General features: G+C 37.4%; 1 protein-coding gene and 1 long non-coding RNA gene across 3 annotated transcripts in view; one reads left to right on the top strand and one right to left on the bottom strand.

The window, feature by feature from the left end:
• Nucleotides 1-20,980, top strand: part of LOC141458368 (uncharacterized) — a 486,109-nt gene that overhangs the window by 150,793 nt on the left and 314,336 nt on the right. The window lies entirely within an intron of this gene.
• On the bottom strand, nt 5,230-10,776 carry LOC141458371 (uncharacterized). The gene is made up of 3 exons (XR_012460904.1): nt 8,774-10,776; nt 6,687-6,740; nt 5,230-5,695 (listed from the first exon to the last, which is right to left on the bottom strand). It is a non-coding gene; the product is annotated as an uncharacterized lncRNA (long non-coding RNA).

The raw sequence follows: 20,980 nt of genomic DNA, 5'->3' as shown, positions 1-20,980 counted from the left end.
TGATGTTACTTACCAAGTTGTACGCGAGCCAAAAAAAAGGTTGGGAAACGCTGCTATTAGGAAATCCTATATTTAAAATGCAATAAATTTTCCTAAATAGATTTTTATAGTTTTCTAATGATATTTCTTTTTTCGGAAGTGGTGCCTTTAAAGTGAACGCTTAAAGTATCAAGTTTCAAGAAAAGTTAACTACTTTAAACTGTGAAAAGTGTGTCGTGTGTCTACACAATTTTCTTTTCATTCATTCATTTACTTTTAATTCATAAAAACTTAATAAATAAATTGTATATGTATATCAGAGATGGAAAAGCTATTATTGGTTATAGAGGGTCTCTCTTGAAATTTCAATCAAGCTAAAATTATTGTTTGATTTGTAGATGGTGGACGGAGGCTGTAGGTTTAATCTTTGTTAAGCTGCAGGAGATGAGATCACGTACTCAAACCTTGATTGGCTTTTTGTGTATATATATATATATATATATATACATAGGCTACTCCCACCCTCTTATATACACAATCCTGCCAACCAATGGAGTACTTACTACCTGTACAGAGAGAGAAAATTTCATTTGTTAAATAAAATAAATTTTAAAAAGAGCCAGCAATTTTAATTGGCCCCCGTGTATAAAAAACATTTTGGAAATTGAGTTTTTCAACGGGAAATATATTCTGTTTGAGGTCACTGGATAGACACAGACTTTCGGGAAGTAGCCCGGGGTTGTTAGTAGCAGCTTGTAGAGGAAGGGATCCTCGTCATCCTCGAGATATTCGTGAATCGTCCATTTCCACGATAGCCGTGCTACTTTACTATTAGTGACAACCGATTGGCTAAACTTCCGTTATGTAGAATTGTTTTGGTTTTTCAACGATAAGAACTATGGATATAATTTAAAAAAGGAAAACATTTTTCCTGAAAAATTTAAACGTATTTTCTTTCTTCAATCAAAATATTAATATTGCCCTTTATTTACCTCAATACATATATGTGTTTCACATACATTTCTATTTAAAGTGTTGTGTAAATAAAATTGTATATGTTCTATATAATAAAATATAGTTGATGGTGGGTCAGTCAGTGTTTGCTATAAATATTTACTAAAACATTTCTCACATATGATGGATGCTCTGTTTACACTATATACAATTTATAGTGGAGTGTGGAGTGCGTCAGATAAGACAGCTGTTTACCCCCTCCACTGTATATTCATGCCAACAATATATTGAATTATCTACAAATATTTCATCCAGCTATTTACGTATGTCATTCTCTATATAAATATTATTTTATTAAAATTACAATTCCAAGTATTATTATAATAAGTTTTTAATATTATATTATTTTAATGTTTCATATTAACCGTGGAATTATTAGCAGAATTTACTATCTTCTCACCGGAAATGGATGTTTTGTGGTACACCCCCCTGAGTCCAGTAAAGTAATCGCCCAATTTTACAAGCGGAGCTTTAACATACAACTATCAAAATTTAAATATCATGGAAAACACCAATTGGTGGCAAAAGCATATTCTTTACTGTTAATACATATATATTTTTTAAATAAATAAAAATTTGCTACACCTTGGGTTTCGAACTCGGGATCTCCCACTTAAGAAACCCCCTCCCACGGCTTCATACCCCTCCCAAAAAAACATCACAACATCTGCTCCTGTTTGTACTGTGTAATGTTTGTATACTAATCTCCAAAAAAAGTAGGAGCTCACTATTTATGAACTGTGACCCGCCAAACAGTGGTGTATTGCATGGATTAGTATATTCCATTCTCTGAACTTGAATATGGATTTTTTATTTATAACTAATACAACTTGAGTCAGCATGTTGTAGTACGTGATGGAAATATGAATGAAGTTGAAATCTCTACTGTTAATTAATCAACTGCTGATGATGCATAAAAGTGCGAAACCTGTCAGGAATACAATGAACCTGCATGAACGACTCACGTTAATCAAATCAAAGATACTATCTAGTACTGCGAACCTAACTTCTTTTCCAATACTGAGATATACAGGGTGTTCATTTTAAGACGGCTCAAATGCATTTCATGCTTAAACGGTTAATCTGAGCGAAAAATGGTAGAGGAAAAATTTGTTGCCCGTCACCTCTAGTTTCAGAATATGTGACTTGATTTTAGATTCCTGCCCGCACACGCGACAGACGCGCGACCAAAAGTGAGGGTTTGTTGTTGACCCCCATTTTCATATACACCGTTTTAAAGAATACAAAAAGTTATGAAAGAAACCGGAAACCGTAATTCGATATCTTTAAAATTAAAGGTGCTAGGCCATTTTAAAATCTGATGTTTTTAATCATATTTCAATTTTTTAACTTGTTATCAAAGAGAAAGAAGAGCACGCGATACTAATACTAGCTTCAAAGGTGCCTCCTCAGTTACAGAGAGCAGTTGATAACCTCCTGGCTAACCTGGCTTGCGAGCCAGAGGAGGCACCTTTGAAGGCACAGTTCATGCTTCACAAGAAGAGGGTCAACTGCGAACCCTCACTTTTGGTCGCGCGTCAGCCGCGTATGCGGGCAGGAATATAAAATCAAGTCACATATTCTGAAACTAGAGGTGACAGGCAACAAATTTTTCCTCTACCATTTTTCGCTCAGACCAACCGTTTAAGCATGAAATGCGTTTGAGCCATCTTAAAATGAACACCCTGTATATAACCTGTTATAATAACAGATTCTGTAGAGTGGAACTCCGAAAATTCGATTCAATTCGAACTCTAAATCAGACGACGAAAAAAAAAATTATAAAAGAAAAATCTGTGAAATTTTCCAAAATGTCAAGACTAGAGGAAAATGGTAAAATAATAATTAAGATTTGCAAATTCCGCAGAGAAGACTTGATGTTCTGTTGTAAAAGAAGTGCTGGCAATGCACTCTGCTGGAGACTTCATTTCATTGTAAAGAGTACCAATTCCCAGTACAACGGAAATCTCATGCAGCCTACTCAACCGACTGGAGAGGAGCAAAGAGACACAATGCTAAGTACTCAGGAGGGAGAAAGAGGTAGTAGATGACGGTTGAGTGGTTTGCTCACAGGCGGCAGCAGGAGATAAGCTCCGGTAGAAACCGGTGTAGAAACAAGGGTGAACTTTCCGGTGGAGGGTGTGAACCGCGTCTCCTAGTGCTCCTAGGAGCGCCCTACTCCTCCGTACATTTCGAGTACATCCTGTATCGAATACATTTCAAGTGTGCGGCAGGCTCACCCAGTCACCACTTGTAAACTTCCCCTATCCTGTTTCCACATTTCGGCTTTAACAACCCAGAACTAAACTAGAAATCAATACCCATGAGTTGTGTACAATGAGATCTGCCATTCTCACTAGCTCTTATTACTTGGGGTAAGTGGAGTACATACTGGAAATGCAACTACGGAAACGATCGTATTCCAAGTTCCAGGAAGGTCACTTAAGGAAAACCTTTTTTTACGTGAAATGCATAAGAAAATTCACTTATTGTAAATGCGATTGCATATTGTATAGTTATATTTAAATGGTTATTCTTTTACTAAAGAAGTAAAATTGTGCTCTCTCTGTAATCTGAGAGACAAAGAAACTGTCTTCCACTTTATAGCAATCTGCCCTAAACTGATTGAGTTCCGCCTAAGATTTTTTGAAAAGCGCAGTCTAAATTTTGATGAATTTATTGAATATTTGGATGGGAAGGATTGGCTAAGTCTGATCAAATTTTGCAAAGAAGCATAGTTGCACTTCCGCATTGTCCAAAGAACTAAGATCCAAAGTTGAATGTAATATTAATGATCGTCACTAGTAAACAATAGTTCCTCTTTGTAACCTCCTTAGTTAATTAGTGCTTTGTTGACGTCAGTAATTGTGTAAAGCCAGATGTAGGCGGCAGTCGGATGGGCGTTGGAGCGGAATTAGCGTGCGAGTAGAGTAGAACTCAAGTGTCTGCATTGCTGCAGATCAAGTACCCACTTCCCACAGAGCTGCTGCATGTGAAGTAGGTGACAGAGTTGGAATTGTCAACTCAGTGTAGTACTATAAGATCCACTTCTTTCCGCTTGACGGCACACACACGATGACGGAGATGAACAGGAAATCAAATTATATTCATGCGGATGCAAGATCAAAGTAAAAGGAGTGGGGGCAGTTGACCAAAGTTAATGACAGAGGGGGGGGGGAACGTTGACAAAGTCATTGAATTTGTAAAGATAAAGATGTCGAGCGGCAACGTTGTAAAAGCAACATAAAAGAGAAATTAAAATAGATTTATTTAAAAGGAGCTCAGGATTGACTAAGGAGGTTATGAACGAATTCAAGAAGATGACAAGAATGGTAACTGAAAGCCCAACTTGGGCAGTGCATCGAATTGAATTCCGACATAATAAAGTCCAAGAAATGATGCGCACAAACTTGCTTGCGCAGCTAAACAGATCCCCGATGGAGGCAATCATCTTCTTAAGCCAGTCATATTAGCAACCTCATTGTAGCTACTGACCTGAGTACATCACACACCCTAGAGTATGTCCACTCTTGTCAACTTTGAGGAGAAAGTCTACTGGCTCTGTTAGCCTGCTTCTGGAAACAGTTGTCCGGGGGGGGGCCACGGATATTGGTTTGAATGCCTACAGCGGGGGGGTCTAATTATGAAAATTACAGGAAGAGCTACTTGACCTAAACTATAAGCCATATATTCTAGGAAGAAACTACGAAATGCAGTATGTGCAATATGAGCGTCAATCGAAGATGTATTTCACTTTCTTGGTCATTGTAGAATATTGTGGGTTTTATAAGAAAGAAATTCTTTGACAAGGTGACCTTAAAGGAAGGTGAAATGATTCTCTGCTGTTGAATGGCTCTAATTGGCTGCCATTAATTGCCTATATTAAAGAATCTATGGCGCATAGAATGTTTTTAAGAAGCAAATTTCAATTATTAAATATTATTACCAACCCATGTCTCGGGGGTAGTTTTGATTATTATTAATATTATTATTATTAACTAGTTCTTTCTTTTAGAGCCCGATTCCCATTCCTTAAATTGAAAAGATTTCTGTTTATTTGTAGCATTATAAGCTTTGAAAATGTTTTTCCTTTAAAATGTTAGCCACAATTTCCTGACAGACCATTGTATTCATGTCAGTATTCATACGATTCAAATGTGTCATTTTTATGTTTGTTTCTTTATAAATATGATAATAAAGTATGTTTTCTATCTATCTATCTATCTATCTATCTATCCAACCAGCTCAAGCTATCGGGCAAAACCAACTCCTATTCCCTATTATCTTGGAGGGCCTAATATCTTAAAAGGTTTCACCAACCCTGGCCCTAAATCTAAAGTGGATATATCCCTAATCCCGTATACTGTGGTGTTGTATATTTGAACATGACTACTGTTATAGTGTATGCGCACAGTGTAACTGAGCTCAGCTTATCCCGTGGGCACGCTACTCCCCAGGTAGTTGTGTACGTCAACTACCCCTTGCGGGAAATTATTAGTTAATAAAAGGAAGTGCAAAGAAGCTATTGCTATTTTATTCTTTTTATTAAAACTAAAACATTCAGATTTGAATAATTACAGGTTTCTTTTTACAAAATAATTATTTAATACATTATCTTCCATCTCCAGACATTAAAATGACGTTATCCAGTTTTTTTGAACCTTAGAGGGAAGCCTATCCGTCACTCCATCCCAGGATTGAGCTGCAAATAACAAGAAAAATTATTCAATTAGAATTTATATACGATATGTGTATTTTATACAAATAGTAAGGCGCCACGGTATTCGAGCGGTTAAGAGACTAGACCCGCAAAGCTAAGATGTATTGTTGGTTTAGTGGGTTCGATTCCTCCGGTCTCCAGGCCTTGGATTTTATTTAATGGTTAATATGAGAAATTTATAGTGAAGTATGTTAGGCGGTTATAGGCTAGACCCGCAATGCTAAGATGTATTGTTGGTTTAGTAGGTTCGATTCCCCGGTGTCTAGGTCTTGTATTGTATTTAATGGTTAATAAAAGACATTTACAGTAAAGTATTGCTAGTCGCCTCCGTCCACGACACCTAATCGTGGAAGTTAAAATTACACAATTGGTTTCAAAGCAATACCGGCATGTTCATAGCAGAGATAATCTTTATTGTGAAACCCCAATAACTAATAAAATAGGCGATTAATGACGAGTGACCCAGCCAGGTGTGTTTCACAGTTCCCCAATCTAAATGTTAATGAACATATGTTTTCTTAAAAACCTCTATTAATATTTAAACGATTATAAAAAAATAAAAATAAATAAAAAAATACAAAATACAAATACGAATCGTCTTTTCTATGCTCCAAAACATCCTTTAGATTGCCTTATACTACTAACATAACCTTTTGAAGTATATTTTGATGATATAACAGGGTATATTTTAACCTTCCTCGTCTTCATCATTAACCTCCTACACTTATTCGCCCACAGACGTATGGTTACGCCTCTATCAAGTAATATGATTAACAAAATAACTTTGATAAAAAAAAAAACAACATAAATAATCAAGAACAAATTAAGGGGGCTGTACCCCACAGCTCCTCCCCATAATTATTGTCAAAAGAGGATTGACAGACAGACAGAAGTTTCTTTATGTAATCTTAAATTATGTGTTATTAAATATACATATTTCTCTTCTATATTACAAAGTATGTAGAGTTATTACCGTAGATCCTTATCTGTCCATCATAACTCGTTTTGTAAGTCCTTCAGGATACTCCTGCGGAAACAGAAAACAAAGTCATGAAGAGAAAATACAGGACTTTCTCCCCATTTTCAGGATTCTAAATTATCTTCCATTTTCTAAATTTTATATTAAATATTAATAAAATAATATTTGAAGTTTTAGGATCAATACTGAATAGAATAAAGCAAATTAATCGTTAATGTTTTCAGGCGGGGTTTAACGTCCAATTAGATTTAGGACTGGGGCGGAAGTACATATTTAACGCACATATCGTACGGAAACATCGTACGAACAAATCGTCTCCGCTACAATCGCCTATAAATTTCTAAACAACAAATCAATGTGTTGAGCAGACAATAGATCTTCTTCAAAATGCTCTTTCGAAAGCTGAAGAAACACAGAAAGAGTAGCTGATTTTTTCCTCAATCGTGGGTAAGAATCACCGCGATAAAGATGCACTCATTGTTCTGAAAAGATGAGAACAAAGAAGAAATTCTTCTTGATAATAAGAAATAAACAAACATTTTTTTATATCTACCTCGATAAACTCAGTTCCGGGTCAGTTTATGTATTTCAGTCAAGGTTCGTATGCAAGCTGAGATAACTCTTCCAGCATTACTGGAGCATTTATTATTTCTGAGTAAAAAATAAAATAGAATAGTATTGATAAACTTTGTAAAATATGTATTTCTTATCAATTTGTTTTACGTCTCATTCAATTTTAGGTCAATACTCATAGCTAAGAATAACTTGGCCTGTACAACATTATCTGACAGACTTTCTAGTGTCAGCATTGTTATAATTATCGAATTCGATCGTCGAAGCAAACGGCAGAGTCAGTTGAAGAAATGAAAAGAAGGTAGAGCTCAGGTAAGAAAGTGCTAGGCATGCTGAACTCGGTTTTGTGGAGCAATATGGGGCGGATACCTGGACAATATCCAAAGCCAATGGAAGGCCAATGGAAGGAGATGGATTTTTGGAGGAGGTCGACAGTGATTACTAGACTGGAAATGGAGAAGTAAGGGAGATAATGGAGGTAAGAGGCGCCACGGTAGCCGAGACGGTTATAGGCTAGACCCGCAATGCTAAGATGTATAGTTGGTTTAGTGGGTTCGATTCATGGTCTCTAGGCCTTGGATTTTATTTAATGGTTAATATGAGAAATTTATAGTAAAGTATGTTAGGCGGTTATAGGTTAGACCCGCAATGCTAAGTTGTATTGTTGGTTTAGTGGGTTCGATTCCCCTGCTCTAGGTCTTGGATTTTATTTAATAATTAATATGAGAAATTTACAGTAAAGTATATTAAGCGGTTATAGGCTAGACCCGCAATGCTGAGATGTATTGTTGGTTTAGTGGGTTCGATTCCCTGGGTCTAGGCCTTGGATTTTATTTAATGGTTAATATGAGAAATTTACAGTAAAGTATGTTTGCTAGTCGCCTCCGTCCACGACACCTAATTTGGTAGTTGGACGTTAAGCCCCGCCTGAAAAAATAGGCAATTACTTTTTTACTTTTTTTTTAAATGTAGATAAGAGGTAACATGTTAATGCGTATAGAGGAGTGGTGATTGAGACGGTTTGGACGTGTGGTGAGGATGGATGAAGAGGGAACATATAGCGAGGAGAATGTTGGAATGGCACGTGGAGGTAAGGAAGGAAAAGATGAAGACCCAAGCTGACATGGAGGAAGTTGCTGAACGAGTGGCTGCAATGGAAATGCGAGAGGAGGCTGCAAGGGGCTCAGAGAGAGATTGAAGAAAAAAAAATCGATTTTGAGGAAAACCTCAGCTTTGAGCTTAAGTTGACATATATTTTTTAATCTTCATCTTCTTCTTGCTTGGCACTACAGTCCATGGAGGACCATGGCCGCCTCAATAATCTTGGTGCCATTCATCTCTCTCTCTCTCTTGGGCCGCTCGTCTCCATCCTTCCCAAGCCCAAATCTCCCAAAACCTGCTCTAACATTTTCCAGCCATCTCACCCAGGGGCCTCGCTCTCCTTCTAGCCTCCCTCCTGGATGTCCAAGAAAGAGTATATATTCAATAGGATTTTTAAGAACGCTTACTCTGCTAATTTTAGACGATATCCTCTCCAGGCGACTAAGTTGAAACAAATTCCAGAGCTCCAGGATGAAGAATAGCTCTAACCTATTTCTCTATCGCCATTCGCTGTTCTTCTGCACCATGTTTCTTTAATGCCAATTCTCCTTACTCAGTTTATTAGACTGAAGACTCCATACTTCTATTTTTCTCCCTATTCTCGGCCATCGTTTCAGCCACCTCAACCACCATGTACTAATCCTTTTCTAGTTTTTGTATTTCCTTGCTTCTTAAATTCAAATTCCATCCCATGATATCACCAGAGTTGCAATTTGGCTATTACTTATTTGATCTTTTAGCATGCTCTTCTTGAATGCTGAACACCTGATTTTTTTTACTCTGTTTACTTATTTTTGCTACAATCAGCGCGTTAGCGCTATAAGTAACAATGATAACAGTGAACAGTAGAAGTAAATGAGTGGAGAAGTTACCTCCAGTGGTGACACTCCAAAACATTATATGGTTAGTCACTCTCTGTTCACTTGAGAAGAGATCATGAGGCCACACTGTCTCTTAAGGCGTCTTGTGTCCCGGGTTGTCAGGAAGAGTTCTAGAAGAAACGATTTTTGAGCTAGAGGATTTATATGAGATTGCAGGCTGAAGTGGAGTTTTCTGTATCGTGTTTTCTGCGACTTTGGGTGATAAAAGGAATGTTAAGGTCAGTGTGTATAGTCCCAGGTTGGGAGACATAAAATGGAGCATTTACTATAGTTCGAAGTATTTTAGACTGAAGGGATTGAATCCTTTGGAGATTGGAGCGTTTGGTTGAACCCCACAGCTCTGTTCCATACGCCCAGATGGGTTTCAAAATAGAAGTATAAATCGGTCTTTTGTTGTCCAGAGAAAGTTTTGATCTATCGTCTAAGAGTCTTTTTAAGTAGTCCATAGCGTCTGTTTAGTTCTGTTCTTTTAAGTCTAGTGTGGGGGTATCGGTAAAGGTGTTTTTTTTATTTTATTTTAATTCTTTTTAATGATTTGAGAAGTTTTACATTTAGACTAGCACTGAGTGGGATCTGGAGACTTTATCTTCTCGAAGACACTAGGCTTGGTTGCACAATAGTTGTGACAATCCTTAAAAGTACTTTGCAAAGTTCTTAACTTTATTCTGTTCTACCCTTGGGAAAATGAGAGAGAGGGAGAGAGAGAATAGTCTACTTCTTTCAATGGTCTTTTTATGGAAAAAGAGAAAAAGAAAAGCATTAAAATAACTAAAAGAAAATATTCTTAACTTCGCATTGTGACTTTCTTAACATTTTTCTTCTTTGTTAAGGCCCCAATCTGCTTTCCTTTTACCAAAAAGAAAAAAAGAAAAAGTAACTGACCGAGTTTGACATTTCTTCTTGCTAACTTTGTAATTTTCTTTTTGTTCGTTACTTTTGGAAGGGAGGCAGGGAGGCAGGGAAGGTTTTTTGTAATTCTACTTTTTAAATATTTTAGTGTATTTTCTTTCCCCTTTCCCTTCTCTATTTCGTAAGTTTAATTAATGATTTTCTTTTGGTAGTGCTTTGTTTTTCCCAGTTTTTCTTTCTTACTTCCTCACTAACATCTAGGAAATTAAAAACTTTTTGTGTGTTAAAAGAAAAAAGGAAGTTTCTATAAAAAGGAAGTTTCTATAAAAAGGAAGTGTCGCGAAATTACTGAAACTTAGCATTCATTTCCCCTTTTAATTACAATTATCACTTCCGCTAGCAAAGTTTTGAGCGACATGATTTAAACGATTTCTTCGCTTAATACTTTACAGATTCACAGCGGAAGTTCCAGGGAAAAACGAGAAGTAATTAGTTGGTAATCAGCTGATGTTTTTCTCTTTCCGGCGATCCGGAAAAATAAGGCTCATTCAAAAGGCTTATTACTCTACATCCTTCCAATTCGCTTCCTTTACATCGCCATTTTTATTCTTCTTTGCTTCCTTTTTTACAGCTCTCAATTGCAGCAATACCGCCCTCTTTATTGTCTTTTTTTTGGGGGGGGGGGGGGGGGGGTTCCCAGGGTTATCGAGGTGTGGCTATCAAAAAACGAGACTATTGCTGTAAAAACATTTTATTTTAAATTTATACATATTTAGTTATTATCACCTTCAATATACACCGTTCCACTATCCCTACAATGCTCCATGCGAATTTACCATTGTTCAGAAACAGTGCTGGAAGTCTTTTTCTGTCAGCTCCTGCATGAGACGCGTGCCGCTTTTTCTTTCACAGCTTCAAAGGACTGAAATCGTGGAAGGGCGACCCGGGCGACGTCATCATCTCCGACGTCTTCTCCAGCCATCTTGGAAACGCTTGAACCACTCCAAAAACTTGCGCACGTGATACAACATTCATCGCTATAAATTTCTTTTAATAAAAGATCACGTTTCAGTAGCGGTTTTACCCAGTTTCAACGACAATTCGTTGCTCTACTACAGTGTGTAGTATCATGTTTTCGGCAAAACGAAACTAACGCCTCTTACACAATCGACGGTGACCGGTCAGAAGAGATTTCTTTACAAACACGTGAGACACGCTGCAATCCGAAAGAGAAGGCTTTACGCTGTGCACAGCTGTCGGTCGTTAGGATTTGGCGCATGCATAGTTCTTCTGTAGCAGCATCAGTCTCGTTATTTAATAGCCTAACACCTCGTATGGTCTTTGTTTTCCTTTAGGAACCCAACACCTTCCTGAAGTTATTCCTCCTCACAGCCAGACGCCATGTTTCTCACTCTAGGGCCAAACACGTAATTGTAAACCATAACTAACCGTAGTAATAGAGGCTTCAATATCAATATTAAATTGCTAACAATTCCTAATTAAACAATATGTAATTCAAAGCTGTGCTTTTAGATTTAGTCACTAACAGAATCCCCCTTAATCAGTCAATAATATCATGTGGAAATGCAATCATGCGTGCCATTCTGTGCAATCAATAATTAACTAGCTAACAGATACAGTTGGCCTAAAACAGTTGCTAGTTCTGGGAAATTCTCCAGTATTAATTGTTCATATAATATATCCCCAATTACGATATCAAATTACGTGACTCAAAGTTTAACATGTTCACCATATAATTCAAGTAATTTCCAGAAATTTAAGCCTAGGCTTATGGCCGCATCGCGTAGTATCATCCTATTTGTTATTAGTATCCAGATACGGTTTTTTCTCTTAGTTTAATATTAAGAAAATCAAAACGAGATTAATCGTTATTAATATCGATCGAAATTAAGAAAAATCGATACAATCGTTTTAATTGAATCTGCGAATTCTACTCACGAAGTAAGATATCTCCTTTTTTCTAACAGCATCCCAACAAAGATGGTCTAAGGATTTGTACTAATAGGATTGAGAGAATTCTCGAATTCCAGTCCAGGCTTGCTGATAGGTGGTTAAAAGGTGTCATTTTCAGGAATCAAAAAATGCTACTTTTCTAGATGAAGCTGGATAATATCTTTCATTGCAAATGTATCTCTGGCCGGGTTCAGAATTCCATCCATTCTTAGAGGTAGATAAATCAATTTGAGTGTAGAGATCTTGACTTCAAATTATCGTCTCGTGCTACACCTGCTGACTTAAGGTAGGCGAAGACGAAATCTCTACACCAATGTAATTAATCTACCTCTGTATGGTCCAAAAACGGTTAGGGATACAATAAAAAAAATGCTAGGATGGATTTACTACATGTGCTTGTAAATGCTATGGAGGCGGATAGAAACGAGGAGATAAAATCAGTAGGTAATTATATGTAACATTAGAAGATAGAAAACGAAGGGGAATGGATGTGATGTATGAATGAGTTTGCGGTGCACAGTTAGGAAGTGCGGTCCAAAGCAGAAAGCATGTTTGGCTGAGGAGCAATCACTGTAATGGTTGAGAGGGCTGGCTTGCTAAGTCTGTGAGATTGTGCGCAAAAAAAAGGCAGGAGACGTGTGGCTAGGTAGGTGGTCTGCCAGCACTAAAATCAGTAGGGGTAGATCTCGGCTGTAGTTAGGGTGATATGCAATGGAAATCTACTGCAGAGAGCTGGGGGGAAGATTGAAGCAGTCGGCGGGGGATGAAGCTGCCAGAATCCCGGGGATACTCCCCTCCTAAATAGGGGAGATAGCCTCACTCACCCACCCCACAACCAACTGTAAGTAATGTATACCCTCATTTCTCTGCAATAATGTTCATCCAGCATTCCTCCACAGCTCACCAACACATTTATAACTATAATTATTTACACATTCATCTCCACTTACTGTCAACAAACAATCTTCTCAAATTTCTTCCTCCATATTATCTCTCCATAACAACACATTAGCAACATTTGCCATCGAAACCGCACTAGAAGGCGCACTTACTCACCCAGCGAGATCACTGCGCATTCACCAGATCATTTATCACGATAAATGTTTAAACTTAATTGTGAAAGACTTACTGCAACTTATGGTAATATTTTCTTTTAACTCAAAAATCTCAAAAATTGCAGTAAAGTAAAAGAGAGTGAAAAATAATTAATATCTTTGATTTTGTTAGTAGTAGCACGCAATTTTATAGGATCCCTGATCGATTTCGGACTTAAAACCATCATCAGAAGTGCAGAATGATCAGTGTGGTATAGAGAATTCCACTTCACATATATTTCCGAATAAAACTGTACTTGCTGACAACACTTATTTAAATAGAAGCTCACTATTTATGAGCGGCGACCCGCCAAACAGTGGTGTATTGCGTGGATTAGTATATTCCAATCTCTGAACTTGAATATGGACTTTTATTCAATAATATAACCAATGCCGAAAATTAAGTGTAGTTGCTGAAGTCGTACAGAATTATGATTTTAAATTTTCACCTTATGAGATCTCCTCAGTCACGGAATAGTGGTTTGTACGAAGTTGTCTGTGTCTGTAATTGTGTAGGTTTGAAAAATCACAGTAAGTACAGTAATAATTTGAAATGCTAACATCCTGATAGACAGTTTTTTTTTTTTTATTTAATTGTCAAAAACGTTTCAACAAGGATGTGTGCCTTTATCAGCAGCTCTGATAGGTTATAAAGAAGGTTTTGCTCATATAATGTGATACCAAGTATTGTTTTCGTAATCATTAATTTTTAATTCCACATTATTCACAATTTTTTTTACAAAGTAAAGTAATTGCCTATTTTTTCAGGCGGGCTTTACGTCCAACTAACCAAAATGGATGGAGGCGACTAGCAAACATATTCTACTGTAAATTTCTTTTATTAATCATTAAATAAAAATCCAAGGCCTAAAGACCGGGAATTGAACCCACTAACCAACAATACATCTTAGCATTGCGGGTCTAGTCTCTTAACCGCTCGGCTACCGTGGCGTCTCAATTTTTTTTTCACAAAAAAAATATAATTATCTGAGCCATCTCAATACATTGTTATTGACACAATAAGAGATAGAACTAATTCTAAGTAAATTTTCTCTTTAGAAACGATAAATTTTGCAAATAACTTGTGAGATTTATTTCAAGAGTTAGGGTTTGTTTGATTTAGTTAGCAGTGTTGGCTAAAACGATGGGTGTACCAGTTTCCAATAAGATTTAGAATGGTTGGTTACTAGCTATTCGATTCAGTACGATAATCGATCTCAGCGACCCAAACAAATCTCTAAGGATACAGTGGTCCCTCTACTGGTAAGGGGACAGTAAATAAAAGAAATAAATAGGATTTCCTTGTAAAAGATTCTACAACTTCTACTTCCTTTATAGCTAGTCTGATTGTGTTTGATTTGTAATTCAGAGTTCTGGTTGGAGAACAACACAACTGTTTTTAAGGGCGGCACCAAATTCACACAAGAAGTGATCTGTATATCTTTTCCTCTCTCTCTTTTTTCACTTGTTTGTGTTTTTTTTTGTTGGGTGGGGGACTGTAATTTTGTTTTCCTTTCTCTTATCACTGAAAGAAGGAAGTATTGCGATCAAATAGGAATTTAGTTTTCACCGGAAACACGTGGGTCTTTATTCAGAGAAAAGGAAAAAACAATGAAGTTTTCAGCTTTTCACGAATTCAGTAAATGCTGCTAGAATTTCAGAAAGTTCCCTGTGATGTTTCTATCCCCCCCCTCCAACCAAAGAGAGATAATACTGTCCATATTTCTTAGTTGGCAGCGACAGACTGCCTGTCATCAAATAAAGTATCTACTTTTACAAGAAGGAGGGCGGCAGGCTATCAAGTAATGGATGAACGCGATCTCTAGTGTTCACTGTTTGCAACTACACAGAGAGGGCTTTGGAGGCGGCAGGAAAGTGAGATATGAGAGGAAGCAGAGCAAGAAGGATGTTGGACAATTTAGTAAGGACTCCTTGCCTTGGTAGAGAGCCCCGAGTAAGTAATACCGTGTCTAAGGGATCTATCATTAACTATCTTGGTGGCTGGAGGCGGTGGTGCGCTAAAGGAAGGATGCTGCCAGATGGTTCCCTTAAAACACTCCTCTCACCCTTCCTAAGAGGAGTACTCAACACACTGTCCATCAAGGGTAATGTGCCGCCTCTCCATCAAGCTGCTGCAAGCTGCTCCATCAACAATCAGTTACACAAACTCCACCAATCTTCTTCTCCAACCTTCATTCCTTACATCTTATTGATGAGCTACCGAATTCCCAGTTTCCCCGCACTTGATCCCCTTTATATTGTGCTACTTCCGGAAAGTAATAGAAACCCATTTGAAATAGGCGTAATTGATCAAGTAAGTTATTGAACTGAACTATTATTGAACATTCAATTACAGAGCTATTTCTAGCTCAATAAAACATTTTTTTTTTACTATCTTACTCCTAATAAGAGAAAATATTGTGTTCGTGAGAAAGTTTCTCAAAAATGACGAAAAAGTAGTCTTTGGTACTTCCAATTCTAGAGAAAATGGAAAATCCGCCAGTAAAAATTTAATTACAGAGAAAAAAAAACTCTAAAAGGTAAAATAAAATGCTAAAGCCTAATTATTATAAACCTAAATTATAGACTGAGTATGTACTCAGCATGTGCTTAACTCTGTTAAATTTGTATTTCAAGTTAATGTCAGAAGTTCCTGTTTGAATGTAAAGTCTTCCTGTCACTGTCTTGCAGTTTAATGAGAAATCTCAGTGTACTATTTCTAACTGTCTGTGGAGCGTCTCGATATAAGGGTACCTGGGTGAGTCGCTGGCCAGTCTTAAGAACTTGTTCTGTATGATTTGGAGCTTTTTTTCAGGTTAATTTCGCAAGTTAGGTTTCATGCAGGGCAGATATACGAGGAGTGGCTATTAAATAACGAGATTGATGCTGCTACAGAAGAACTATGTATGCGCCAAATCCTAACGACCGACACAGCTGTGCAGCGTAAAGTCTTCTCTTTCGGATTGCAGCGTCTCACGTGTTTGTAGAGAAATCTGTCTGACCGGAACCGTCGTTTGTGTAAGAGGTGTTAGTTTCGTTTTGCCGAAAACATCGATACTACACATTGTAGTAGAGCAACGAATTGACGTGAAATTTCACATCAAAACTTTGGTAAAACCGCTACTGAAACTTGATCTTTTATTAAAAGAAGTTTATGGCGATGAATGTTGTATCACGTGCGTAAGTTTTTGGAGTGGTTCAAGCGTTTCCAAGATGGCCGAGAAGACGTCGGCTTCCACGTTCAAAACGGATGAAAATATCGATTATAATTAATCAACATTTCTACCGTGAGGTGCTTGCTCAACTCCGTGAAAGAGTAAGGAAAAAACGCCCCGATTTCTGGAAGAACAATTCATGGGTTCTCCATCAAGACAACGCGCCGGCTCACACTGCATTGTCTTTCAAGACGTTTCTAGCCAAGTACAACATCCCAGTTTTAGGCCATCCGCCTTATTTGCCTGACCTGGCTGGCCCCATGTGACTTTTATCAGTTCCCCAAAGTCAAATGTGCATTAAATGGAACAAGATTGCAGTCCGTTGAAGCTGTGAAAGAAAAAGCTGCACGCGTCATGCAGGAGCTCACAGAAAAAGACTTCCAGCACTGTTTCTGAACAATGGTAAATTCGCATGGAGCGTTTTAGGGATAGAGGAGGGATGTTTGTTGAAGGTGATAATAGATTAGATTAGATTAGACTAGGGCGGCCTCAAGGCTTACGCCACTGCGTAGAAAGAAAGGATGCTGTAGACTGGACCACAAGGACCCCTTTTTTTTGGGGGGGGGGAGCATCTCCACCACCAACACTTCCTCATCCAGGGGGAACCTGCTCTGGGCAGGAGATCACCCTCTGGGGACCACTAACTCCCCGCAGGGCGGTCTGCCACCCACAGAAAACTTACCAAAAATAATTCCTCTTTATCTAGAAATCGCTTTCCACAACCATTTGGCACTTAGAATAATAAAATAAAGTACAGATGGGGGTGGGAAAAAGAAATTTAAAATAAATAAAAGTAAAACTGTGACCGAAATTCTGGACCCCCAACTCCAATTTTTAACGATCTCAATTTATGATCTACTTAAAAAACAATGAACCAAGACGGGGGCGTCTTTAATTAAACCACTTCTGTTGAGTGCCTTTATTTAAATCCCCTCCACCTCGAACCATAATGGTTGAAGTTTTCAAGACAATGTTATAATAAAGTATTTTTACTGCGCGGAAAGAAGAGGGATTATTTATTAAAGTAAAAAAAAAATTTCATCTTTAACAAAGTGACTTTCACAAAGTGCTTTTAAAATGGAACTTTACCATAATCGATAAACGATGAGTTCGATGTTCAAACATAATTTTGACGTTAAGTATCAAGGTAGCTGAGAAATCTGATGTAAAATACATGTTTTTTCCGCCCCCGCTTTCAGAAATTTTATTATAATAGTTGATCAAGCAAAGTTATAACGTCTTATTTACCTAACTAAAAAAGGTTACGTCAAAAATCTTGTTATAGAATGTTCACCAGAAGTATATATTTTGAAGTTCGATGAAGAAAAGTTTTTATTTCACCACCATCTTGAATGGAACATTACTTCGCAGGCAGAATTCTTCTACCGGAAATAACTATTTACGAAATGAACTTCTTTATACCCTTTAACCAGTTAAAACGTGTTTGACGTGTATACACGTCAAATCAAATCTCTTATTACGGTGCGTTCGATCGTGTACACTCATTGTGAAAAATATAAAATTGCCATTAACTATAAAAACTCGAAATTTTAATAAAATACAATAAGAATATTATTTGGGTGGGATGTTTCCTTTAGCTAACCAATAGAACTGCGGTGGGGGCCAGCCAAATGATAAGTGGTTGGTACATGTTTGGTCTCCGCATTAGAGATTGGGGAATTACGCACACAAATACGAGGGTCGTTTGAAAAGTCCGTGCAAAGTCAGAGAGATAGCACCACTGGCGCGTATCGAGGTTATGTTTAGTTAGTAGCATCTCTTGGAAGAACACGCACCAAGTTTCAGCCAGATCGGTCTATTTCTTTGTGTTTGGCATTCGTTTGAATCGAGGAAGTCGAGTGAATTCCAAAAAATGGACGAAAAAGAATTTCGTGTGTTGATTAAACACTACTTTATGAAAGGCAAAACGCCTCAGGAGACTAAAAAGAAGCTTGATAAACATTATGGTGACTCTGCACCTTCGATTAGAACAGTTTATAAGTGGTTTCAAAATTTTCGGAGTGGTCATATGGGCACAAGTGACGTTGAACGTTCTGGACGCCCTGTTGAGGTTACTAATCCAGAAATCATTGATAAAATCCATGATATGGTGATGGATGACAGAAGAGTGAAGGTGCGTGAGATTGCTAGTGCTGTGGGCATCTCGAATGAACGGGTACATAATATTTTGCATCAACATTTGGACATGACAAAGCTATCCGCAAGATGGGTGCCGCGATTGCTCACGCTTGACCAAAAACGAAATCGTGCGAAGTGTTGCAAGGACGGTTTGCAGCTGTTCCAGAAGAATCCGCAGGACTTTAAGCGTCGTATCGTCACTGTGGATGAAACATGGATACATCACTACACTCCTGAGACCAAAGAACAATCTAAACAATGGGTTACCAAGGGGGGAATCTGCGCCAAAAAAAGGCGAAGACCGTTCCTTCGGCCGGAAAGATTATGGCGACTGTCTTTTGGGATTCGCAAGGAATAATCCTCATCGACTATCTGGAAAAGGGTAAAACTATTACAGGTGCATATTATTCATCGTTATTGGACCGTTTGAAAACCGAGCTGCAAGAAAAACGCCCACGATTGGCCCACAAAAAAAGTCCTTTTCCATCACGACAACGCACCAGCTCACACCTCACAGCAGTTGTGGTCGCAAAATTAATGGAAATAGGGTTCCAACTCGTATCACATCCCCCCTATTATCCAGACTTGGCTCTCTCGGACTACTATTTGTTCCCGAATATGAAGAAATGGCTGGCGGGGAAAAGATTTTATTCAAACGAGGAGGTGATTGCAGAAACGAATGGCTATTTTTCAGAGCTTGGACAAATCCTATTATTCGGAAGGGATCAACAAACTAGAGCAGCGTTGGACGAAGTGTATAAGCCTAAAAGGAGACTATGTTGAAAAATAAAAAAGGTTTACCCCAAAAAATTAAGTAGTTTTTATTTTTGCACGGACTTTTCAAACGACCCTCGTAAGTTCCACGCTTAACTGGTTAAAGATTTTTAGTGTTAATAATTTACTATTAAATTAGGGCCCTTTTTTCGCCTTTGACAATCCGTAAATCCGCTGCCATTCGATATAGCACTCCGCGTTTGCATAATTTTTAATATCGGTGACTAAAATTGGGTTGACTATTTAAAGTAAAATTAAAAAAAAAGAAAAAAGTTTTTTAAGAATCGTTAAAAGATTTTACGATATATTCGATGCAATGCATGCAATTATTAGATCAACATTCAGAATGTTGTTAATTTTTCGATCTAACTCATCGATATAAATAATCGATTGATAACTACAGGTTAGGGAGGGGATACATTTTTTTTAACGAGCATTTTTCCACTGCAAAACCATTTCTTTGGTTAGGGTACTGTTTTCAACTTCTAAATTTTATTAGTTTAAAACAGTCGGTTAACTATCGCTAACTATCGTTAAACTGCAATAGTATTGATTAAATAATGCTATAACAGCTGACTACCAACCCCTCGTCTGCTAGGGACAGCACTGCCTCCTCTGAACGTTAAAGGGGGGGTCTGATTAATTCATCAGACTTCCGTTTTGTACCAGCCGTCCTACTATTTTGCATATGTACACTGATATATATCATATTCATTCATTTCCTGTTAGGGTAATAATTTCAGTAGTGGAGATTATTATTGCTTACAACTACTGACGAAATGAGAAAATAATGCGAAATTTCCCTGATTCCCCCGGGAAAAAAAGGGGTTTTCTTTAATCCCCATCTGTATGTGAGTACTGAGCTGTATTCTAAAACGGAAAATCACCAGAAAAATTCAAGTGCTACCATTAGATGCCCAAATAACGAATCAACCGGAAGTTACTACCAATTTTTCAACTAATTTTCTCCAAAATGATTTAACGATTTTTCATTTGGTATACTGACTGCATAGATACAGATTTTTTTTATTAAAAAAGGAATTTTTCTGTTTTTTCCTGTTTTTCTTTTTTTAGCGCACGTCTAGTGAAAAGGAAAATTAGAATACATTTTCTTCTAAAGTGGGCCATTTATATTAATGGAAAATTTAAGTTTTTTGGCAAAATTTTTGAGTTTAAAAAAAATTGGCTTGAATAAAAACGTTAATTTTTTAAAAGGAAATTCCTTTTGTTAACACCGGATGTAGGAGACGCCTACAGCGGGTAATGGACCTTCCGTTTTTTGTTTGAAATTTTCTCTTTTTAATGAAAATTTGATTTTTAGCGGAATTACTGTGATGCCATTACCTCTCCAGGGTTTTTCCTCAAAAGACTTGTTAGAACATTTTTTATGGGGAAAATTCGAAGTTTTCCAAAAGAGAAAAAAAGAGGAAAAACTTGAATGAATGAATAAATATTTATTTCTATAAATATATAAAAATAAATCAAATAAATAGAGAAGATAAATGTATTATACATTTTAACCTTTTTAACAAGTGAGGAACGAGAAAGGTTAAGATGAGCAGGATAGGAATGCAGGCAGCTAGTGTAGAGAGTTAGAGGAGTATCTGTTTCATTCTTTTGTACCTGTAGGGGGATAGAAGGATCTGTAGGAGGCTGTGTCCGCGGCAGAGTGGATTAGAATGGCAGTC

This window comes from Rhodnius prolixus, unplaced genomic scaffold, assembly GCF_049639745.1.
Source record: "Rhodnius prolixus isolate KJV_2025 unplaced genomic scaffold, Rpr scaffold_5, whole genome shotgun sequence".
In the NCBI taxonomy this organism is placed as follows: Eukaryota; Metazoa; Arthropoda; class Insecta; order Hemiptera; family Reduviidae; genus Rhodnius; species Rhodnius prolixus.
The sequence above is the reverse complement of the archived record's forward strand: the minus strand, read 5'-3'. Positions and strand labels throughout refer to the sequence as shown.